We start from the raw sequence: 25,201 nt of genomic DNA, 5'->3' as shown, positions 1-25,201 counted from the left end.
AGGCACCAATCTGTGTCTCCCATGGCAGGCGCTCCCCAGGGCGAAGGAGCTCCTGTGCTGAAGCCAGGGAGGCACCAGTGGAGAAGGCCCATCCTCTCCCGCAGGGAACCTGAAGTCCATCCCAGGCTGCCCAATCTTTCAAAGTAGGGGGATTTTCTGAATCTTTAAAATAAAATACATGTGCTTAGTAGAAGTATATAAACTGAATTGAAAGTTATAAAAGAAAAAAGGTAAGTCCCTCTCTTCACAGTCTGTAGTTCCTGTCCCTGAGGTCACACAGTTCACAGAGAATAGGGCAGCATCATAATGCACATAGCTACACAGACCTGTAGCTACATGGAGACATAGATTCATACAGATATAAATGCATCACAGAAACCTTTCTTTTTCAATACTAAAAACCTTTAGTTCTCTTCTTGACATCTGTTAAGAAAATACCCATGATAATAGAAACTATTATAAAATCACCAACAAGTCTGGCAAGCTATTATACACCTGTAATCCCAGCTGCTTGGAAGGCTGAGGCAGGAGGATTCCAAGTTCTACACCAGCCTGGCAACTTAGCAAGACCTTGTTTTCAAATAAAATTAAAAGGGTAGGGATGTAGCTCAGTGGCAGAGCACTTGCCTAGCATATGTGAGAACCTGCGTTCAATCCCCAGTATGACAAAAATAATAATAAAAATAAAATATCACAATACTTTTAAATGAGTCAGTGGTTTAACAATCAGAGCAGTACCTACATCCATATCAAACACAGCGAGGCATTTTACAGCACCTGCTCTTCAGTCTACAAACACTGCTCCAAGCACACCTGAATTTGAGAGGACTTATAACTTGTAGCTTATAAGGAGTTTACAACAGCAGTCACAGGCTTGGTAGACACTAGTCCCAAAACAGCTACAGAGCAATCTCTAGAGCAGTGAAAGGAGCCAGGAACCTCTCTGAGACTTAGGGAACAGATAAATCAGGATGGAATGCTCACCTGTCATTACTCTGTGCCCTTAGCAAGCTGTGGGACCTGGCCAACCTTCTTGGAAAGATTCTTGGATTATGTATACAGAAGTAGCTGGCACAGCACCTGACACAGCAAGCATTCAATTAAGGTATTGTGTCAGCTTTCTGACACTGTAGCAAATACTGAAACGATGAGCTTTACAAAGACAAAAGTTCTGTTTGGCTCACGGAGGTTCTAGTCCATGACTGGCTGGCCCCACTGCTTGGGACCTGTGGTGAGGCAGAATGTCATGGCAGGAGCACATGGTGGAGCAAAACCACTCACCTCATAGCCAGGAAGCAAAGAGAGGAAGAGAAGAAGGCTGACTTCCACACACACTTCCAGGGTACATCTCCAATGACCGAAAGCCCTCGAGCCCCACCTCTCAAAGGTTCCACCACCTCCCCAGAGCACCATCCTGGGGACGGAGCCCTTAAAATATGGGCCTTTGGAAGACGTTCAAGATGCAAACTCCAGAGTATCTCTGTTAATAGCCTCCACTTGCACCATCACCCTCCTGGGGGCAAGGGTGGGCCAGGACAATGCTCTCCTGGCATAAGGCCCCAGGAAATTGATTTGAAGTTGAGATGATGGGATGAATGTGAATGAGGAATATGTATTTCCCCAAAGAGCAGGAGGAGGTCCTGACTTTGGAGTAGAATTTTATTTTAGGCCCTCTGGGAAAGGCCAGCCAGTGCTTCCCCATCCCCCCAGCATGGTCCTACAAACCTCTCTGGAAACCAAAGGTCCCTCCCTTCCAAAACAAGGATGCAGGGGAGAGGAAGATGAGGAGAAGCATCCTTACCTGCAGCCACTAGCTGGGAAACAAGACCTGATGTCTTCCACAGCAGGAAAGGGAAGGGCAAAAGATAAAGGCAGCAGATTGGGGCTGAGGTTTTAGCGGGGACTTGGGCAGAGTCCTGAGTATATGTTCAGAATCAAAACAAGAAGTGAACAGAGGGCAAAATACTAGAAATGCAAAAGAAAAAGGGCACGCCTGGGCAAGGCCCATCTCAAGAAAGTGGCGAGGAGGGGCTGTGCTAGCTGCTCCCCTCTGGGTCGAGGGGGATGGCAGCGGAGAGGCCTGCAGAGGGGAAACCACAGGCTGCCCGGGCGTGGAGACCTTTGTTTCCACAGGGAGCCCAGCCCTAACCAACCCAAGCCCCACACACAGGGGAACTCTGGCATGGGTGGTAAGGCAGGTGAGGTCTCCAGCAGCAGGGGGACTGCAGACAGTCTGGCAGCAGCAGGAGAAAGCACACCCAGAGGACAGAGGATGGACCGGGGGCCCACCTGGATCCAGGGTGTCTTCAAGCATCACCCACATTCCACAGGGGGTGAGGGGTAGGGTGGAAGTGCCAAAAGTATGTGGGGGCTGATGACTCTTTCATATCAAACTCCAGAAAGACTCTGGTTTCAAGATAATGCAGTATGTCCACACTGCCTTCCCCCTCCAAAACTTGTTGAAATGATCACAGTTCAAGATGATCAAAAAATAACAGGAAAAAATCTGTTTTAACATTGAAATATGGGAAAGCATGAGTCAAACCAGGAAAAATGCAGAATTTCTAGATTTAAAGCAAATGTAACTGAGAGGAAGACTGAGTGTTGGCTATCAGGTCATAAAAGCAATAATTTCCTCTGCGTGGATAATAATTGACTAGAAAACAGAGTGGCACAAGAGCCAGATCACAAGAGAAAATGCCTAAGGAAAATTTTTAAAGAAATGTATAAAAATCATTTGAAGGAAATTCTAAAATCTTACTTTAAAAACAAAAAGACTTAAAGGAAAGACCTTTCCTTTTCCTGAATAAGGATACAATATTGTAAATCCATCAAATCTCCTCAATTAATCTATAAATAAAATAAATGCAGGTTTTCTCCAAATCTTAGGGGATTCATTTTGAAACTCAACAAATTGATTCAAATTTTTACCTGGAAAAATAATTTTAAAATAGCTTAAAATTTTCAGGGGAAAGAAAAAAAGTTTAATGAGAAGGGCCTCATCCTGCCAGGAAGCCACAGTCAATAAATGGCACAAAAACGATGAGCAGGTCAGCAGGACAGAACCCAGAGCAGAAAACGGTCACCCGTGTATGAGGGACATGCACTTCCGATGTGCATGGGGATAGATCACTGGATGAACGCTGATGGAATAATACCAGATTCACTTGGGGAGAGGAGGAATTTTGTTTAAAATCCTATCCAATATCATATGCTAAGAATAAACTTTTGGTGGATTAAAGATTTAAACAGACGAAAGAAAAAACACTACAGGAGAAACAGATCAACATGTTTTTATAATCTGGGAGTGAAGATGTCCTCTCTGAGAGGATACAAAAGACAGAAAGCCAAGGAAACTACCAGGACACTGATTTGGTCTTGTTTGTTTTTTGTTTTGCAGGCTGGGAGAGACAGGGCCTCACTGAGCTAGCTAGGTGAGTGCTCTGCCACTGAGTCGCACCCCAGTCCTATTGCCAAATTGAGATGTGTGGAAAATTAAAATTTCTGCATAAGAAAAAATATATGAAAGAGATGAAATAAAATCAACAAACTTGGTAAAGGGTGTTTGTGGTGTCACATGACAGATGACAAATTAACATCCTAATGTACAATTCCCCAGGAGCTCTGGCACAGTGATGCTTATTGCTGGGGCAGAGAGTCATCCTCCCTAAGTCTGTGCCCTCTCCTCAGTGAGAGAGAAGCCAAGGCAGCACCTGCTCAGAGTGCTATGAAGCTCGATAGGAAAGGCTGTTAAGTGCCAGGCTGGAGCCTCCGCACTGCAAGGAACCAGCATACAGGGAACATGGGAGAGTTCCAGGAAGGTTCTGTTGCCTATAGAAAGGCAAGAAAGCAAAGGGACCCTGTATGTGTTCCCTGCAGGCTGCCAGAGTGCACTCCCTCACTGGGACACTGAGCAAGGGTTGAAATGATGGGTCTGTCAGTACCTATGGGCAGAAAGAGGTCTGCAAGCTCAGGCGCCACCCCTAACAAATACTTACCGGAATCCAGTATATATTAGGCTCTGTCCTGGGTGCTAGGGACAGAACAGTACAGAAAAAGCCAGAAACCCCACTAGCACATTCTACTGAGGGAAATAGACAATAAATCAATCATTTTGTAAAACACATGGCATGCCAGCAGGCAATATTTGATAAAGAAAAATTAAAGGCAGAGAAAGCTGATGGGCAGAGTCTGGCAGGAGAGGGTCCTGGGACAGAGCGGTATGAGAAGTCCTCAGTGAGTAAGCAACACTTGAACACGTTTTAGGATAGGTACACACACATGAACACAGGATAAACTGTTAATATCATTGTCTCTTAAAGGCTTCACTTATAACAGCACTTTTACTTTCTACCTTTGCTACACTTAGATATATTTTCTGACTTTTAAAAAATAAGGATGGAAAATGTTAATGAGGAACACAGCATTTAGAGAGACCAAAAATGGGCTTCCACAGACGGGAACTTCAAGGATGGCTCCCGGTAGGGATTAAGGATTTGACTGCTCCCAGGCCTGGCAGCCAGGCCTTGTGTCTGATGCTGCAGCGCCACCTGGTGGCCAATTGCTTACCTGATCACTCTCACAACCACAAGGAAGCAGAGATAAGAGTGCGTACAACAGTACAAAAACACTTCTGCCCGTATTGTCAGGAACAGAAAAGGAAGTGGGGAACCACAAGCACAATTTGATGTGCCGGATAGCAGGGATTTGATTCAGTTGGTGGAGTTGACTCAGTTGGCTTGAGTTTTCAATCACAGGTTATAATGTTTCGTTCCTTTATTTTAACTGTGCAGTGGAAAGGCGGGATAGCTGAGCATGCCTGTTACTGGAGAGCAAGGAGTGAGAACTGGGCTGGGTAGCACAGATCCATAACCCAGGTCGTTTGTACACACGTCTCAGGCTTCTTGGGAGATTCATGAAGAAGGGTGACAGACCTCAGCATATTGGGTGCTTGGAAGAAGGGGTTAGCCCCATTGGGAGTGCCTAGGGGAGAGACCCCAGGAGACTGGCTGGAATGGGTGGCCACCTCCTTTCCCTTCGTGGCTAATCACTCAGTTCCTGGACCAACCACTGAACCAGGGCCAAAGCCCAGAGGTGACTGCATGAGTGAGCAGCAAATGACCCTGATCAATCCAAGGCCTCTACCTGAAATACGGTCCCCTCCCCTCTGTCCTTCAGGTCCAGTCTGGCTGGGTGCCCCTGCTCTGGGTGCCTCCTGCTTGGCCATGAGCTCTATAGGGGATCACAGGTACACAGCATAATCAGTTATTCTTGATTAAAATAAAAGAACTACTCCTCAAGTTGGAAAGAAAAATAGAAGGTCAAAATGAGACTAGGATGCCTACGCCACCCCAACAGCAACCCACCCACCTGGTTCTCCTGCCAACAAAGGCACAATGACAGTACCAAAAGACCAAAAGGAGAGTCAGAGAAGCATCACACAACATGGAGCTGACACCTGGGGAGGCAGCAACACTCTGGAATGGTCAGGGTGGGGCCCAGGTGGAAGCTGCCACCAAGAGGGGCCTCACTAAAGTGGGCAACACTTGTCAACAATCTTTCCAGCTTGGGAGCCTCCCCAGGCTCCCTAGAGATCAACCTCAAACACACCCAGCCAGAGGCTTCTGGCAACACTTCCAGGAGCAATGGGCCCAGATGAATGAATATCATGTCCTATCCTCAGATTCTAAGAAGTCAGGGTTGTGGTCCTCATAGGAGAGCCAGCAGACAAGGTCACTGAGGAAGCAGGGGGCTTAGAGCACTCACCCACTGAGAATCACAGAGTCTATGAGGTTCTTCTGTGCTGGGACTGTGTCCCCTGTCCAGCCCTTACAAGTGGCTCCACTATCACATAGCCCAGTCAGGAAGGAAACACGTACAGACTCTGGCAGGTAAGGGCCTACAGGTACCCTCTAGGCCACACCCAGCCTGCTTCTCCCACCACCAGGAAAACAGGGGCTTGTTCCCCCTCACCACTCTCTTCTACTCCTGGCTCATTTTAAATGTCCCTTCCTGTGGGAACCTTACATGACACCCTGTGTGTATTCTCCTCCAGTCTGTCAGATTATCCAGACTTCTTCACAGCACAATAGGGTGTGTTGTGATCTGTTATACTCCCCCCTAAACCACATCACAGCATGGCCACATGCTCCAAGATGTCCAGAAAGAGGGTCACTCGGGCAGCATCAGGTGCTCGTGGCTTCCACAGCACCCAACCCCTGTTCTGATCAAGCCCACTGCCCAATTCCTACACCTGCCACTAAGCCTCCCATGGGGCCAGAACCTCCCTCTTGGTAAGCAGGATCAGAGCCCAGGCTTGGGTGTAAAAATGGGGTGTTCAAAAATGAGAGGTGTCTAATTATGGCCCCAGCCTTCATTTTACAAAAAGTGAAACTCAAGTTTAAATAGTGATATTCATAAACACAATCTTAAAAGAAAGAGAGAAAGGAAGGTGCCCTGACTCATCTAGGCTATTTCTTGATTTTTAATTATTTTAAATGATGCTTTATTCGATTTCTTGTTAAATTACAAAAGCAACATATCCCTGTTGCTTTAGCCAAACCCAATAGGGGTGTGCAAATAAAAGCATAAACCAAACTTTTCCAGGGCCCCCCCCTTCCACCCACCCCAGAGAAGCACTCTGTGCAGCCAAAACAATCCCCAAGCCTCTCTGCCTAACAAAATACATGTAACCAGATGCCAGGGCCATGTCCTCAGGGGCAGAGCATGGAACTTCTGCACAGCACCAAGCCGGCCCCACAGAGCAGCTGAGAGGGCAATGAGACAGCTCTCTGTGCAGGGCAGCAGCTGATGAAAATTTAATGTTTAAGTCACTGGTATACAGGGTAATATCTTATATGCAATCAAATCTAGTCCTAATACTACTTCCAATCCCAAAATTCTCCAGTCAAACTCTATCCCTCTTTCTGTAACAATAAATAATTATATCTCCATGTTCTATTTGCCCACTCTCCCATCCTTCCTCCCAAAGCCTTAAATTTTGCAGAGGTGGCTTAGAATTTTTACTTCAGCCTACTATTGTGATTCCTTCGTGGTAGGTCTTTTTTTTTTTTTTTTTAATATACCTAAGTAACCAGGGATGCTTTAGCACTGAGCTCCATCCCCAGCCCTTTTTATATTTTAGTGAGACAGGGCCTAAGTTGCTGAGGCTAGCCTCGAACTTGGGATTCTCCTGTCTCAGCCTCCCAAGTCACTGGGATTACAGCTGTGTGAAATTCTTAATAATTACACAAATAAAAATTCCAGATGGTGCTGCAATCTGTGCTGAGATCAAATTGCCTGCACTGAGGCCTGTGCCCCTCCCTTCCTACACTCTCCCCATCCCGTCCCAGTGCCTCTGCTCTGCCTCAACTGTATGTTAGTTGGAGAACTTCTCTGGGTATTTTCCTCAGGTTCATTTAATCAGTACATTTTGTGTCCTCATGTGTTTTAAAATGGTTTCATTTCACAAGGACATCTATGTGACATCTGTGCTGTGCATATAGAGGACTCTGGGCCCCTTCACTTTCATAATCTAGTAGTACTAATTCCCCATCTTCCCAGCTCCAGGGCTGCACATGGGAGCCCAATGAGAACCTAATCCTCTTTCCTTTGCTAAAAAAACAAAGAAAAAATAAAAACTATTCTTTCCTCCTATAATTTTTTTTTTATTTTTTCTCTTTTTTTCTTTGGAGTTTAGGAATTTGTCAAAGAAAACATGTACATGTGAGTCTTAATGTGTGCTAAATGGATCCACCTCATCTAAAGAAGCAAGTCTGTCTTCAGCACAGACCAACTTCTCTTCATGTTTTTTCTACTCCTTCCCTATCCTCTTCCTCTTCCTTCTGCAACTCCTGCCACTCATATGCCTCTTCGGACAAGGCTCCAAACCTCTCACATTTTAAAAGTACACACACACACACATACACAAACATATAATTTTTTTTAGATGTTGATGGACCTTTGTTTATTTATATGTGGTGCTGAGAATGAACCCAGTGCCTCACACATGCTAGGCGAGCACACAACCACAGCCCGCCCCTCACATTTTAGTTCACTGCCTGTAGTTCTTTCTATTATTGCTCTAGATAGTGAGATATTTCTTCCTTTAGTCTTCCAAACTACTAGTATCAGTCCTCACACTGATTTTTTTATTTCAAAAGGCATGTTTTAGTTCCAGAAGGCCTCCAGGACATTTGGATCCTATCTCTTTTAAAATTTGAGCACATCCTCTCCACTCCTTCTACTGAAAGGATCCCCTGCTCCAAGAATAAAGCAGTCCTCCATCCCTCCACCCCAGCCAAGCCCCTTAAGTATGTGGTGGCTTCTCTGTTTCTAGGTGCAGGGTGTCACAACATGTTCATCACAGGTTGCCTGCTGAGACTGTGTGGCAGCAGCAAGCCTGGGGCCCACATGCTGCTAAAATCAGACTAACCTGGGATCAAATCCCACTCTGCCACTTACCTACAGTGTGACCAGAGAAATGGCTCATCTGAGTCTGTTTTCTCATATATTCTTTCCAGCATCCTCCTTAGGAGAACCAACCCCACTGAGAGCAAATTCTAGGAAACTAACTTCTTCAAGCGCTATAGGAATTACTTGTAGTTAATCATGCACCAGAAACTTCTGTCTTCTGCCTCTTTTGTGATATGAATTGACAGCAGAATGAGGATACCAGAAGAATCTGGAAAATATTCTAATATTCCAGCTTTTTACATTTTTGGTGACTACTTTTACCTAAACAGAATCTCCTAGGATTCTTCTAGGCGAACACTGCCTCTTCCCACATTCCTTTGTGATGTTAAGTCCTGAGGGCCATGGCTGAAAAGGGGGTGCATTCTGGGAGTGATAACAGATTCCATGTTAGTTTTAGTCTAATAACTTTATTAAGCACCTACTATTTGTACAACATTGGGCATGACACAGCCCTGCCTTAGAAGAGCTTAAAATATAGGAGATAAGGCAAGGGGTACAGGACAGATAAAAATAAATAAATAAAAAGCACAATGCAAGGCAGAACATGGCCAGGGCCATAAAGGAGATAAAATAAGCTTTACAGGGTTTAGGAAAGGAGAACTCCAATGAGCTGGGGTGGGCAGAATCCCAGGGAGAGAGAATGGCAGGGGCTGAGGAGGTGACCAGTAGACTATAGTCCCTTGAAGACAGTGACTCATCTTATTCATCTTTGCAAGTCTCTGCCCCATCATCCCAGGGCCACGCATAACCCACACAGTGAGCTAGCCCTTTCCAGCACAGCTCACAGGAAGGAAAGCAGCACAATTGGAAAGACAGGAGGGGCCTTGTGGGTTGGTACAGGCGCCCAACTGAAGTGGGGAGAGAGGAGGTTATACAAGTAACCCCAGCTACTGGGGAATCAGGAGCAAAAGGGGACAGCACAACAGGGTGGCCACAAGTGGTATGCACAGGGAGGCAGAAGGGAAGAAAGGGAAGAACTAGTATGAGAACCAAGAGAAAAAGCCCATCCATCTGGCGAGCCCAGCAAGGCAAGAACAGGATCTCCCTCACCTCAAAGAAATACCTGAGGCAATGAACTTAGAAAGAGGAAAAGTTTATTTTGGGCTTATGGTTCCAGGGCTTCCAGTCCAAGATCAGGTAGCCCATCACTTTGAGCCTCTGGCAAGGGTGACACATAGTGGGACCACACAGCAGAACAAATTGCTCATCTCATGAGCCAGGAAGCAGAACAAAAGAGAAGAGAAAGACCAGGGTCCCACTATTCCCTTCAAGGGCAGCACCCAGTGACCTTCCACTAGATCCTGCCTGTAAAGGTTCCACCATATCCCAACAACCCCACCATGGAGACCAAGCCTTTAACACATGGACCTTTGGACACTCACCCAAACCACAAACCACAGCAACTCCCACCCCCACAGATGCTCCCTGAGGATGCCCAGTGTCCCAAATCCCTATGCAGCCCCTCAGCCCCTCAGTTTCATCTGCAGGAGATTCCTCTGACTGTAGCTACTTCAACTCACCTGTACCCAGGGTGCACCTGCGGCTGCCCACACAGCATGGACACCTACTCAAAAGAGCACATGTCAGCGCAGCCAGTGACAAGACTCACCAGAACTTCACCTGCTGGGCTTTATAATCAACCGACCACCAGCATCTACCATCCCAACACATTTCTTTCCAAAGAGTGGCAGTCAAAAGCAGGGGAGATAATCCAACTACATTGATGTTCCACATGGCTAAGATTTGCTCTTCAAACTTCAGCCAGGTCAGACCAACTACAGTCTACAGGCTCTGATTTCCACCTGCTCTTTGAAATGTCAAATGCTTTTTCTAGGTTCATCTCTGATATCATCATTAGCCTATCAGATAGCAAAGCATGCCCTAAAATTACAGGAATTCCTCCTCACTGGCCACTGGTGTTCTTTCCTACCATGCTTTGGATAGATGGTTTGCATGGGGAATCAAGCCCAAAGAAAAACACCATCTCCATGTGAAAATGCTTTCTAGTAGGCCAAAAACAGAGCTAAGGCTCTGGGCACTACCCAGCATGAAAAAGACTCATGAGTGCCCAGTCACGCCCTGCCCTTGCAGCACATTGCCGTCTAAAAAAGGGGCAGTGCCTGGTGTGTTCCAGGTATAGGCAGCAGTCAGCAGCCCTGCCACACTGCAGCCAAGCACTGGTACACAGGCACCGCAGGCTCAGCTTGCCATTGGTTCACTTTCTGTCCTCCATGGTGGCCACACAAAGCACCCCTCTGCCCACACAGCCACACCTCACTCTGCACCTGCCCACTCCCAGCTGCGCAGCCTCATGACCTCCTTCACTGCAGAGAGCCAACTTCAGCTTCCTCCTTTAACCTTGTCCTCCCCTCTCATCTCTGGGAAAGAAATCTGCCTGTGACCCAGGGCCGGGGTCCGGGGCCCATTTCCAGTTGCCAGCCAGCCAGCCAACTCCTTCTCTGCACTCTCTAGCTCCTCCACTGCCCTGCTCCTTCACTCTGCCTGATGCATCTCCAGTTCTCCCCAACCTTCTCAACAGCTGAGGCCCCTGGGCTCCAGTTGCCTTCTGCTGGAAGGCACAACACTAACTTCCTCTCACCTGCCTTCAGCAACCCCCATTTGACTCCTGGGTTACCACTGATCCCCCCACCCCTGTCCCCAGGACTCCTTGCTGAGGCTGGTGGCCTAGGACTTTCCTACTCTGAGGCAGCTCTTAACACAGTTCACCAGCCCCTGGTCCTGGAGACTCATCTCTCTACCCTGAGACTGACCTCATCATTCCTGTCCTCCTACACAGCTCCATGGCTTTCCACTGCCGGCTCCTTTCTTCTGCCCAGATGCCCTGCCAGCTGTCCCTGCTCTTCCACCTCTCGCCAAGCTTCCTCTTCTCCATTCCCCTGACACCTCCCCCCAGAACCCCACCCCAGGCTCCAAGACACTCTGAGGCCTGGCCCCAGGGCCCCCTCCAGCTCACCCTCCACCATCCCTGATCCCACACTTGCACTCCAGCAGCAAGGAAACCACTTCTAGTGTGGACTCAGCTGAACCACATGCAGCCTATCAGCTGGCCATGCCCAACAGCCAGGCCTCTGCCCACTCTGCGAAGACCTCTAGCCATGGCCCACCCAACTTCACAATCCTTCTTCAGCAGAAGTTTAAAAAAGGATAGAGCAACTGCACATGTATGTTTTATTGCAGATAAAACACATGCTGTAAGGTACGAACATGCATACACTGTAAAATACAAACTTCAAGCAAAGAGACAAAACAAATTATGTTAGAGCAATCATTTTATTCATCAGAAAAATAAAAATATTTGATTCTCATTGAAATTTTTAGTGGAAGCAGGAGGATTTATACTCTTCTCTTTCTAGTGTTCATATAAACTTATACAACGCACATACTGATAAGCACTAGCAATATGGAACACATGCTCTCACAGTGAGCACACCCTGTAACCAGCACCCGGGTGGAGCAAGGTCACCAGCCACAAGTCCACTAGGGTCCCAAGAGTCACCCATACTACCAATAAACATTAGTTTCATCAGGTTTTAGACTTTATATAAATGGACTTGTATATCTATACCCTTGTGTCTGAATGAACATTGGGAAGTTAGTCCACATTTTTCCACTGGGAGTTACCTCATGCCTGTCCATCCTACTACTGATAGACACTGGGATTGCTTCCAGGTTGGATATTACAAATGCACAAATCCTTGTGCACTTCCATGTCAGTCCCACAGCTGGATTGACACTTGGCCAGACGATGCCAAACTGTCTTCCAAAGTGGATGAGCCAAATTACATTCCCACCACCAGGGTGTGGAAGTTCTGTTTGCTATACACCTCACCATCAGATGATAACGTCTATCTTTCTCACCCTTGTACCCACTCTGGAGTGAAAGCCATCACAGTGTAAGCACGAGCCCCTTTCAAACATGAGGTGAGAGAGACTGAGAATTATGAGAGACTGAGCACTCCTCTCAAGCTCCCAGACCTGAGGTAAGGCACAGCAGACACCCAGGTCTTCGGACTCAAAATCTGGTACTATTCCCTCTTGTGCCCAAATATAGTTCCCAGCATTAACACCCTAACAAAGAGGAACATGAAAGAACTAAGAAAAAGAACAGGCTGTGGACTGTGCTAATCCCAATACACCAATCACGATTGAAAAGACAAAATAAAATTGGTCCATCAATCCAACTTTGAGACACACCCAGACAAACATCAGGCCACATATTCCCCAAGTATTAACAATGGAGTGATAACTGTCCCTTTGTTTTCTGCTTATCTTTATTGTTATTTTTCCACAATTAACACTTAATAATAAGAAAAGGGTATTTTTAAAAATTGAGATATAATTTATTTTCCCTAATTGTCACCCTTTTAAACTATAGAACTCAGTGTTTTTTAGCATACCCACCAAGTTGTGCAACCATCACCATTATCTAATTCCATAACATTTTCACCACCCCCAGAAGAATCCTACACCCAAACCATAAGCAGACACTCCCCAGCTCCCCTCCCCAAACCTGGCAGCCTCTGGTCTACTTCTTGTCTCTCTGGATTGGCCTCTTCTAGATATTTCATACAAATGGGCTCATGCAGCATGTGGACTTTTATGTATGGCTTCTTTCACTTGGAATGTTTCAAGTTCATCTAATACATCCCTCATGACAACTTTCTAGCTGAATACTAATACAGAGCTCTAGGGGCTCATACACTGGACATGTTATTTAACCATTCATCAAATGGTAGACACTTAGTTGTTTTCTATTTTGAGTCATGTTGTTGGGAACAAGCATGCATAGGTCTTCATATGGCCATATGTCTTTTGAGTAGACATCTGGGAGCACAATGGCAAAGTCATGTGGTAACTAGATGTTTCACTTTTTGAGGAAGTGCTGAATTGTTTGCCAAAGAACCCTGCACCATTTTACATTTCTACCAGGAATGTGTGACCTCTAAGAATGCAGATGCTGAGAAAACCTTTTCAGGAAAGTCTGAAAAGGTAGTACCCTGAGGAACATCCACGAAAGGCCCAAGTCGACTACATACCTGCACAGCATTATGTTATCTACAAGACACATATCTGGACACACAGGAGGGTCCGAAGATAGCTTTCAACTTCATCCTCACATTTATACAGCTCTTTGAGGTGCACAGCATGTTCATACGCATGAACCCTTGAAATTTTATTCTTGGTTTTACTATTAAATATGATGTGATGCTATATTTTCATTTGATAATCATTTATTTTATGTTTCATTTTATAATCATATTCACAATTGTTTAGAAATAAGTTCACACTGGAATGGTTCCACTCTCACTGCCAATCATTTCACACTCTGACTTATCCAGCCACAAGCCCTTCACTGTGAGTGACAGCTCAGTGGCTAGAGCATATCTTCAAGCAGTTCTCCCCTTAGATGGTGCGTGGGTATAGCAAAAGCGTCTCACACAATATGTCCTTGCATAACTGAGGTGAATTTGTTAACATTAATGTGAACTAAGACCTAGCAGTAAGGCCCCATCACCTTATATATGCTGGGCATAAAATTCCTGAGTCAAAACCCTTTTCCCTCAGAACTCCACGGGCATTGCTCCATGCCCTCTGGCACCTAGTCTGTGGATAAATCTGAGCCCAGCCCAGTTTTCTTTATTTGAAAGGATTCTTCTGCCTGGATGTTAATGGTATCTTAACATGTTAAGTGTTGGCTATTTTGATAATTTTGCCTGGTTCATGAGAAGCCCTCATAATTCTCAGGTTCGGATCCTTCTCCAGTTCAGGAAGACAAAGGATTCCCTTCTATTCCATTATCCTGGTCTCTACCTCAAGAGCTCTAGAGTCCCCCCCCACGGGCCACTCTAGCACCTCCTCTGCTTCTCTCCTGCACCTGCCCAGATGGGCCAATTTGCCCTCCTCCTGGTCCGGTGATTTTCCACACCACTGCCCACTTTCAGTGTTGGCATTACATGACTTACTGTCTAATGTTCTTTGGGTTGCTCATCCCCTTTCTCATCCCAGTTTATTGTTTCATCTTTCATAGTATCTGTAACTCCTCTGAGAGGAGAAAGTAGAAGACATTTGAAACCCACCTCAGTTAACCTAGGCACGTTCCTCCTCTATTCCTCGCCTGCCTGTTTATCTTCCTCTCTAGGCTGGATCTTTGCAGTCTCCCCTTTGGCGCTGGTCTTTCTCTTTGTTCCTTCTGGAATGAGGACAGATGATTATGTTCCAGCCTGATATGTTCCAAAACAGGGCAGGTGGATTCTCTCTGCTCCCCTCTCTATCTGCCCTAATGGATTCAAAGGTTCCTGGATAGTGCTGGGGGCTAAGGTCTAGCACCATGTCCACCACTCACCTGTGACCACTCTTGAGCAAAGTTCTTGACTTCTCTTGCCTCAGTTGCCTCTTCTACAAAACCAGAAAGTTAAGCTAACCTTTAAATGTTCTTTAGCTCTACATTATTATGATAATTTTACACATCATATAAACTTTCATTAGTTTGCAAACAATTAGCAGGAATTGAGTAAAGTCATGTATAAACAAGTAATACCCTGTTTCTTTTTTTAATACTTATTTTTTAGCTTTAGGTGGACACAATATCTTTATTTTATTTTTATGTGGTGGGTGCTGAGGATCGAACCCAGTGCCTCACGCATGCCAGGCGAGCGCGCTACCACTTGAGCCACATCCCCAACCCAATACCCTGTTTTTTGTTTTGTTTTGGTTTGGTTTGGTTTGGTTTTGGGGTGTTTTTTTTTAATACCCTGTTTCTTAAGAAAGATTCTCTGCCCTTTATTCCAAAGTGAGTCACTCATAAATATGAAGCTCAAGAAATAGCCTTCATTTGATTATACACAGGAAGAGATAAGAATTATAAATAATTTAACAAGAGCTAGCAGAGACATCTTGGATGTAAGATGTGTATGAGAAGACAAAAGCTACACACAAGCAACCATGAGCCCTTTCTCCCTTTCAGCCTCCCCAGAGCCTTGTCCACTCCAGGACCTTCCATCAAAACACTGAAAACCAAGCAGAAAAACTGACAACTGACCATGCTGTCTGTAGGCCTTTCTCTCCACAGCTCCAGAAATAACACTGGTTAAGTGCCTGCTGCAGGCCATATGCTGTGGCGAGCCCTCCGTTCATATTGTCTATTTAACCCTGCCAACCTCCAGGTGGAAGACTCGCTCCTGCCCAGGTCTCTGGCACCTCTATACTTCCTACCTGGCTCTTGCCTTCTCTTTGCAGAAGCGCTTGGGTTTTTCAACCAACATTACACTCTTCTTTTTCCTTTCCTGAGAGGCAAAAGTCTTCACACCACTGTGGTTGGCTCTGGTACCAACACAGCCACTTCCCTGGGCTGTCCTTGATCCTGTTTCACTACTCCCCAGCTGTGGCTTTCAGCACCAGGGTCAGTGCCTCTGCCAATGCTGGGGTCTCTGGGTCAGAGCAACAGAAGACACATCATCACAGATCAGTTTCCCACTGGCTGTCCCAGATTAGATCCTTCACCAGATTCTGTGTCCTGATCTCAGTCTGATACCTAGATTTACCCTCAGCCCCCACCAGCCATCTGGGTAGCTCTCATGTACTATAACTCTGAGACCCCACTCATAAGTTCTGGAAATTCTACAGTTCTACAGCAGGCTTCTCTTTGCTACCAAGCTAGGAATACAGAAGGGGCTAAGGATGCACCTCAAGTCACAGGGCTCCTTACCCTGGGCCACATTAGTCCAACTTCCCAGGACTTCCTTCAACTGTTCTGACCAGCTGCCTTTCCTAGGGTCTGGACATGCACCCCTCCCATGGGACTGCAGATCCATCCTGAACCTGGATGTTAGACCGCTGGTGGTGGGGCAACTTTCCTGCTCAGGAGCCACAGATTTTACGCCAAAGGAGCAGCAGTAGCAGGTACCAGTAAATTGCTTGAGAAAATTTGCTGAGAAACTGGACACAGCAAAGAATCTCTCTCGCTCTCTCTGAGTCTTTTGCACATGGTAGTGAAGGTAACTTCTCTGGAAAAAGCCAGAAACTGACTGACTGACTGACTGACTGATGAGACAGTGCATAAAACTGGTTCTGACACTGGCAAAAACAAGAGTGTCCAGCAATAGGGACCAGGACAGGCAGGGCCATGCAGGGAGGGAGGTGGAAACTGGTGCCTTCGCTACAGCTGACCACTTCACATCTCGTCCTTCCCTTGGCCCTTCCTCCATGTCCACAGTGTCCCTCCTACTGGCATTCTGCAGCAGTGCAGATAGAACCCTCTGCCACCACACAACATTCCTAAGCAAGGACGACCCAAGTCTCCTCCCCAGCCCAGTAAGTATCTGAATCACCTGTGAAGCATATCAATCAGGCAGATGGCCAACCCACAAAGGATGCGGATGCTCCAGTGAAAGCCACTGTTCCAGTGAGACCTTTTCTCTGAGTGCCAGATGACAGGCCACTCACCAATGGACAGCCCTACTGAGCTGTCTCAAGGTATCCTAAACTAAATGGCCAAACCAAATTCACTTTCCTTACCATGTACTACATCAAACCAGAGACTGCTACCTTTCTTCCTTGGAACCAGTCTTTCTGACCTCTACTGCCCACGATGGCCAGATTCAGGACCTACCATCTCCCACCCAGACTCCTATCTCCAGCCTCCTCCCACGAATTTTTCCCCACCAGGAAAAATTTTGCCACCAGGATTAGTGATGGTGTTTCTCTTGACCAATTATTCACTGACCACAGGATGACATCCAAACTCCTAAGCACTGCCTGTGAGGCCCCTGCAAACAGACCTAAAGCACCCTACCAACCACACCTCCTCCACCCTCTCCTCCCACCTTCTCCACTCAAAACCTCACACTCCAGCAACACACCCCGCCACAGCCTATGCACCACGCTTGCTCTGCCTTCTCTGCCACTACATGATATTTCCCCTGCCTGTCCCTAATGCACCTGGAAAGCTGAAAATTTCCTTAAAGATCCAGAGTCTTATAAAGTTCCATGGGCTCCCATTTCAACACCACCACCAGCCCGACACCACATGGCCCTCACTTATTTTCTCCTGTCTGTCAAGTCTGTGGGATGCCTAAGGCAGGGCTGCAGTATCAAGCCCAATTACATGTGCAATACATATCTACTTAATGATTTAAAACTGCTAATGAGATCAAGGTATTCTTCCATCCCCTCAAGAAGCAAAGAAGCCAACCAATCCTCAGAGCAACAGAAATAAGGCCAGCTGCTATCTGGAAAACATGGCAGGTAATGTCCCAGCAATAGGTGCTTTAGGTGACAGCTGGGAGATCCTAAAAAAGAAGAGCCAGCAACTACAACACAGCTTAGTCAGGGATCAACATAGTTCACAAAAGCAATGCCACGTCTGGACCAGGAACACTCATCCCTCCTTGCCCTCAGGGCTGTAGCTACACAGGTGTCATGGTACTTCCTAGATTCACCATGCCCTGTCCTTCAATGGGACCGTGCAGGTATAGCTGGCATCTCTGCATCTGACTAGCTCCAGGCTGGCCTTCAGGTGGCAGCTTGAAGCCTCCTTCCTCTGAGAAGCTGCCTCTGACCTCCTCACAGGAAAAACCATTCAATGTTTGGTTTCCTGGTGTCTTGTACTCCTCCTGTAGCCATTAGCAGTAATGTGATTCCTTTGCTACTATACTTCAAGCCAAGAGATAGCCAGGCTTTGTTTTTCACACTGTGGCCCCACATTCATCAGGGGACTCTCTGCCACCACACAGGCCAGAACAAGAACTGGATAGGTGGATAGTTGGATGGATGGATGGATGGATGGATGGATGGATGGATGGATGGATAGATGGACAGGCAGGCAAGCAGGTTAGCAGGACAGGGAGGAATGAGGAATGAGTCTGCCTTCAGTTGCTGTATCATTTCCCTTTACTCTGACTTAACCCTCACAACTCAATCTCGCATCTTAAATCCAAGGCTTTTCTACTGAAAAAAGGTTGCAAACACACTGGGGCTATTCCTGTTCACTTAGAAAGCAGATGTCACCCGGCAAATTCATATCCCTGGCATTCTGGCTCCATTGATCATCCATTGGTCTGCGATACCAGATTTGCTCTTCTCCATTCCATAGGTCTTACTGGCCATGGTGATAAAACTAGGTTCCAAGAATTTTCCAGTCCTAAGAAGCTCCCTAAGAACATGATGATGCTAAGAGACCACTGAGACACTGTCTTTTCTTAGATAGCCACCATCATCAGATTGGACAGTGGAGCTGAACACTAAGTCAGGGATTAATCCCTGCTCCCATGCAGTTGACCACCTTGAAGCAGAGTTTTCATTTGAGATAAATGCTTCACCATAGACACAGTTTGTTAGAAACAGTACATGACCCACAGCCACTGTTAAGACTACCTTATGCAAATGGATATGTGCAAGTCCACAGGCCTGCAGGTTGGTGAGGCAGTACAGCTGGGCATGAAACACTGGTGAGGTCTCTACCCTCACCTGGAAAGTCTGGACTCAAAGATGTCTAACCTTCAGACTGACACTATATCTGATAAGCACAAAGGCCACAGGTCCCCAATGCAAAGGTGCCCAGAGATAAATTACAGAAATAAGCTCTGTAAAACACCCCGCAGCAGAATGCTGCACATCAATCACCAAATAAACTCTAACCTTATCATCAAAAAGTTTCCCAACAAACTAGGTGTGGTGGCACACACCTGTAATCCCAGTGACTCAAGAAGCTGAGGCAGGAGGATTCAAAGTTTGAGGCCAGCCTCAGAAACTTAGTAACACCCTGCCTCAAATTTTAAAATAAAATAATAAAAAGAATTTGGATATATCTCAGTACTTGGGTTCAATCCCCAGTACAAACCAAAAAAAAAAAAAAAAAGAGGGTATCTTAAATACCTTACAGGCATGCTTATTTGGTCTTTTCCCTAAAAGAAGATGCCACTAAGGGTTTTAAGTAAGGGGAATGACATAATCATCATTCTTGCTGCCTTGTGCTGACCCTGGGATAGTACATTTACCTACAAAGTCAGGGAGAAGTATCACAAGAAAGTCATCAGTGATCACACAGTGTAACCACGACATACCATGGCAGGACAGAGCACAGTGGGACCCCAAAGGTGGTGGTAGGAACAACCTATAAATACACTTGGTACACAATCAAGTGTCAGGGCCTAGAGAAGAAAAAGCCACTACAGAGTTAGGACACAAAGTAAGAAATATTTAAAACCAGTGAGAGTCACTAATTCCACATAAGAGATTTTATTGCCACAAAAAAACTTTTTTTCCATAAATACTTCATTACCAGGAGTACTGAGGGCACAGATTTCCCTTGCCCTAGTTACCAGACTTGTACAAGACATGAGAATTATTGTGTTCAATAAACATGGACTGAGGCTAGGGACGTGGCTCAAGCGGTAGCGCGCTCGCCTGGCATGCGCGGGGCGCTGGGTTGGATCCTCAGCATCACATAAAAATAAAATAAAGATGTTGTGTCCACCGAAAACTAAAAAATAAATATTAAAAAAGATATATTCTCTCTCTCTCTCTCTCTCTCTCTCTCTCTCTCTCTCTCTCTTTAAAAAAAAAAAAAAAAAAAAAAAAACATGGACTTAAAGACTCTCAATATTATTTCCTGTTTCTCCAGTAAGATAATTTTCAAAGAAAATCAAGGCCAAACATTTAAATTTTCTTATTACTCAATTGTCCTAATCTTAAACCTTACAATAAAAATATTTAAATCCTAAAGAAGAAAAGAACTGTGTTTGCATTTTCCTATGAAAGACCTTTATGTATATGGATTCACAAAAAAATGGAAGAACCTAGGAAGCCAGCCCAGAATCCTGGCAGGTCTGTGACAGAGGCCTAGCCCTAGGTGACTCCATGTGCTCCCTCACTGGACCTAATGCCCTGCTGGAAGTCGAGGCTTGCTCCTGCAATGCCAGCACAGAATGAGCTCCACCAGCTGACCCCATCACCAAGCTCATCTGAGTTTTAACACATTCCTTGTGCAATCACTCATATAACTTCCATTAGCAATAAATCAATATCCCAAAAAAAGCATCTTGAAACGCCTTTGATCCTGGGTGAAGAGAGAACATCATTTCATTCTATCTTGTATTCACTGGTGCTTGCAATGTGCACGCCTTCTGCCATGTGCTGTTCCACAACATCTGCCTGTACCCCTTAAGAAACATGCCAAAGCCGGGTGCGGTGGTGCTTGCCTGTAATCCCAGAGACTCAGGAGGCTGAGGCAGGAGGATCATGTGTTCAAAGCCAGCCTTGGCAACTTAGGGAGGCCCTAAGCAACTCAGTGAGGCCCTAAGCAACTCAGCAAGGCCCTGTCTCTAAATACAATATAAAAAAGGCTAGGGATGTGGCTCAGTGGTTGAGTGCCCCTGAGTTCAATCCCCAGTGCCAAAGGAAAAAAAAAAAAAAAAAAAAGAATCATCCAGAGGCAGATGCTATCATAGCTTTTGTATGGATGAGGAAATTGCTCAAGGCCACAAGGCTTGTGAGTGTTGCATTCTGAGCTTTAGGCAGTGCCATCCTCCTCTCAGATACTCAGGAGCTAAATCCCCCACTGGAAGCACAGTACATTCAAAAGCTCTGAGGAAAAGCAGTGGAGCGATTTGCTGCTATGAGTCTTCACAGTCTCTGCCCTCCTGGGGAAGGACAGGTGAGGCAAGCCCATGTGTGCCCACCCTGGGGAAAGGTCAAGGAATAGACTAGTACAGAGCTCAGACAAGAGAAGGTACCCACAGTGATGGTGTGCTGACCCCTCCTTTGGGAAGAGTTGGAGCAAAAAGAGGGTGAAAATACCCATAGACAATCGCAAGCCTGGGAGGAGCATCCCAAGCATCCTGGAAGGAGCATCCCAGGGCATTATAACTTCCAGATGGCTTCTCAGATGCATGTCCATCTAACTAGTACCATAACCACAACACTAGCATCCAGAGGAACAACCTGAGAGAGATTTCTTGATGCTCCCAGTGAGTACTCTAAGCATGAGGTTCCTGTCAGGCACCAGCCAAATATCCCACTACATTATTTGACGAATTCTTCACCAACCCCAAGGTAGGGAATACTGCTACCCTCATTTTACAAAGCAGGAAATACACCTGCCCAAAGTCACACAGGTTGTGGAAGAACTAGAAATTTGAACTCAGATCTGCCTGATCTAGAGCCTAAATCTGCTTGGCAACTTCATTTGAGGTACCCCTGGTCACCTTTCATGTGTGACTCTTCTGTGACATGAGCTCCCAAAAGGCAGGGCAAAGCTCCTTCATCTCCATATGTCCAACATCTAGGACAAGGATAGCTCAAAGCTGAACCCCAGCAGGGCTGATAGGTGAACACCCACCTGCAGAAAGTGAAGTGGCCTCTCTAACTCAAGGTACAGAAACAATGACAGTCAAGAGAGTGTGTTCATGAGCAATGCCCCTCACAGCAGCCAATTCAACCACCCTTTCCTGGTCAAAATGCACAGACCACCTACTTGGCACCTGCAGTAACACATCCAGACCCCAGCCTAAGGGAGGGCTGAGGAAGAAAGGTGAACTCAACAAGCAAAAGCAGCCCACCATTAGACCTGTTATTCTCCTCCATCCCTATCCTGACCTACAGCATCTGGAAGAAATGTTCCTTTCCTCTCCCATGCTCAAGACTCCACAAGTGTCACCAGCCTTGCCTAAAGCCTACAGCTCCAGAAAGCACAGCACATTCTGTCTCAGAGTCAGCACTCAGACATCTGGGGAGAGAAGGAATAGAATCCAGAGACTGGGTTTCACCAAAGTCCTGCTGGCTTATAAATAAGAGTGTGCAATGTGTATAGCATGACTCATGTGAGCAGATGTCCATCGGTGTCCTCCAGGAGCTTACCCCGTGCACATCCCTCGAGGCCCAGCTGCAAAGAAAGCTGGAGGAGACAAAGTCATAAAGCTCCACATGCAATAACACGGTACATAGCCAGATCCAGGTGTGCTCATAGTGACAGTGGAAGGAGCACAGGGCAGCGGGGAGGGGTAACAAATATCTGGAAGAACTGGGTAGATTTCACAAAGGAGGGGAAATTGGAGCTGTGGAGGCATTTCCATGATTCAGGGAGAAGTAACTGTCCCTGCCTCTGTGACTTCACACCCTACTCACCTCCCACCATCCGGCCAGCACACTACTCTGCAACTCTTGAGTATCTGTCTCCACTCACAGCAAGTAGCATCTTAAAGGCAGAAACTACAGACATTCTCCACAGCCAGTAAGCATCTGCTGACAAGGAGTATCTACTTTAGATTATTAATAACACAGTAGCTCGCCCTTCCTGAACACCTATGTGGCCTGCTCCTGTGACATGTGCCTTGCATGCACTATCCCTTCTCCTCCACAGAAACCCACAAAGACAGATCCCATCATCAGTATCCATTTTACAGAAAAGGAAACTGAGATGCCAAGAGATTAGATAAATTGTCCCAAGTCATATAGCCAATAAGCAACAGAGTTGGACTGTAAATCATGAGCTGAATGGAAAATCAATGTTCAATGTCCAGCAAACATCCCCTTTCCTTTTCTTTCTCTTTCAGTTCTCTGCCTTGCATCCAGATACATGGACTGCCCTTTAACCTACTGTTCACTGGAACCAAAGTCATTTCTTTACCAGAGAAGAACAAGGAATGGCTCTTGTTAAATCTTCTAAACAATGACTGCTAACCAATACTGAGTAGATATATGAGTGGAGGGGGAAGTGGCTATATAAAATTGTGTTTACAATATCAGTCAAAAGCACTTATTAAAGATGAACTAAATGTACCAATAAGGCACCTTTCAATACTAGAACATTTTCCAAAATAAATCAAGTACATAACTGAAGGAGCAAAGAGTATGTGTAGAATGCTACTCTTTATGTAAGAGGAAAAAACATATAAATAAACAAGAAACTGGTGATAATAGTGGCCTCTAAGGAGAAAGACTTGAAAATGGTAGTTTGAGGCAAGAAAGAGTCTTATTTTACAAATGATTCCCCTACTTGTCTTTTTTTTTTTAATCCATGTGGAATTTTTCTACTTCTTAAAAAAAATAAACATTATTTAAAGAAATCGTTTATTGCCAGACTTTCCCCCCAAAACTCATACACACAATTGCAACCATGAAAATTCATGTTTGTGAACAAACCTGGATGAGTTAAATGTGTAATGAAATAAGGCTGTGAAACAATTTTTGTATTTCATATCAAGGCTCACTAATTCCACTAATGTTGTGACAATATTTTTGTCCAGTAAGTAAAATGCACATTAAAGATACAGACACAAAGGACACACAGCAACAGGGACAATTTGCCAGGTCTTCTTCCAAGGTAAAGCCCTTCATTTGTTCCTTTGACAAGTATTTAATGAGCAGCTACTATGTGACAGACAAGATCCTAGACAAGCATTTTTTAAAAAAGAACTAAATAACAGGTCATTAGCTTTCACCCTCCTACTTTTCAGGAACATATAATAGCATGTTAATCAGAATCCAGAGTTAGGACTCCAGGGGATCACACAGTTGACCACTTTTACCCAGTTAAGAAAACAGGTATGCTAGGCACAGTGGTGCACGTTTATATCCCAGCAGGACGATTACAAGTTCAAAGCCAGCCTCAACAACCTTAGCAAGGCCCTAAGCAACTCAGTGAGACCCTGTCTCTAAATAAAATATTATTTTAAAGAGGGGCCTGGGAGTGTGACTCAGTGGTTAAGCACCCTGGGGCTCAATCCTTGGTGCCAAAAAAGGAAAAAAGAAAATTGAGGTCTGCAGTGGGAAAGAGACTTACTTGAGACTGCGCACAAAGCAAAGGCCTCAGAATCCCTGCTCTTCTTACATGCTACTTGCTGTTCTAAGCAGCTTGTTTTGAAAGATGGGCAAGTTAGGGGAAAAAAAAAAAGAGCCCTAACATTGAGTGCCAAATAGAGAATGTGCTTTCAAATATCGTGTCTTATTTATTCTTCACAACAACCTCTCAAGGTGGCCATGGTAATCCTTGTTTTAGAAAGAAGAAAACCAAAGTTCTGAGAAGCTAAGAAGCTAGTCTAGGGTCACACAGCAGGAGGCAGCAATAGGAGACTTCAAACCAGGCCTGTCTGACTACCAAATAGGAGTTCTCTCCTTCCATACTGTAAAGGAAACCCCATTTATAAAGAAGACTGGGTATATATCACAGAAAGCCTTGGGTGCAACACTTTTCCAATAATGAAGTTTTTCCTCTTGACTTTGAATACTGTCACTCATATAATAACAAATAAAAAAGCCAATCATTGGGGCTGGGGTTGAGCTGTAGAGCGCTCGCCTAGCACGCGTAAGGCACTGGGTTCGATCCTCAGCACCACGTAAAAATAAAGGTTATTGTGTCTACCTACAACTAAAAAACAAATATATTTTTTTAAAAAGCCAATCATAATCCAACATGTGTTCTAGTTCTTGTCTGTCACCAAATTTGGGCTTTCTTTTTAACTCAGAGAGCATGGTAATCACCAGGGGACAGAAGTCTTGAGAGACATTAACACAGTTTCTGCCAGGACAAAGTGGGACAACTCACACATGCTGCTTCTAGACCCTCTAGCATACCACACAAGCACTGGCCCCAGTGAAGGCCTGTCCCTGAGATGCCCTTCCTAAGATGCTATTAGGTCACTACCACACCAGTGGTACTGAGGGAGTCCCGCACCATGGTGTTTGATCCCAAAAGTCTCATAGCTTCTGC

At 45.5% G+C, this 25,201-nt stretch overlaps 1 protein-coding gene across 1 annotated transcript in view; it reads right to left on the bottom strand.

Annotated features, from left to right (window-relative positions):
- Positions 1-25,201, bottom strand: part of Ralgps1 (Ral GEF with PH domain and SH3 binding motif 1) — a 253,995-nt gene that overhangs the window by 226,956 nt on the left and 1,838 nt on the right. The window lies entirely within an intron of this gene.

Source organism: Urocitellus parryii, chromosome 4, assembly GCF_045843805.1.
Source record: "Urocitellus parryii isolate mUroPar1 chromosome 4, mUroPar1.hap1, whole genome shotgun sequence".
NCBI lineage: Eukaryota > Metazoa > Chordata > Mammalia > Rodentia > Sciuridae > Urocitellus > Urocitellus parryii.
This window is presented reverse-complemented; position numbering and strand designations above follow the sequence as displayed.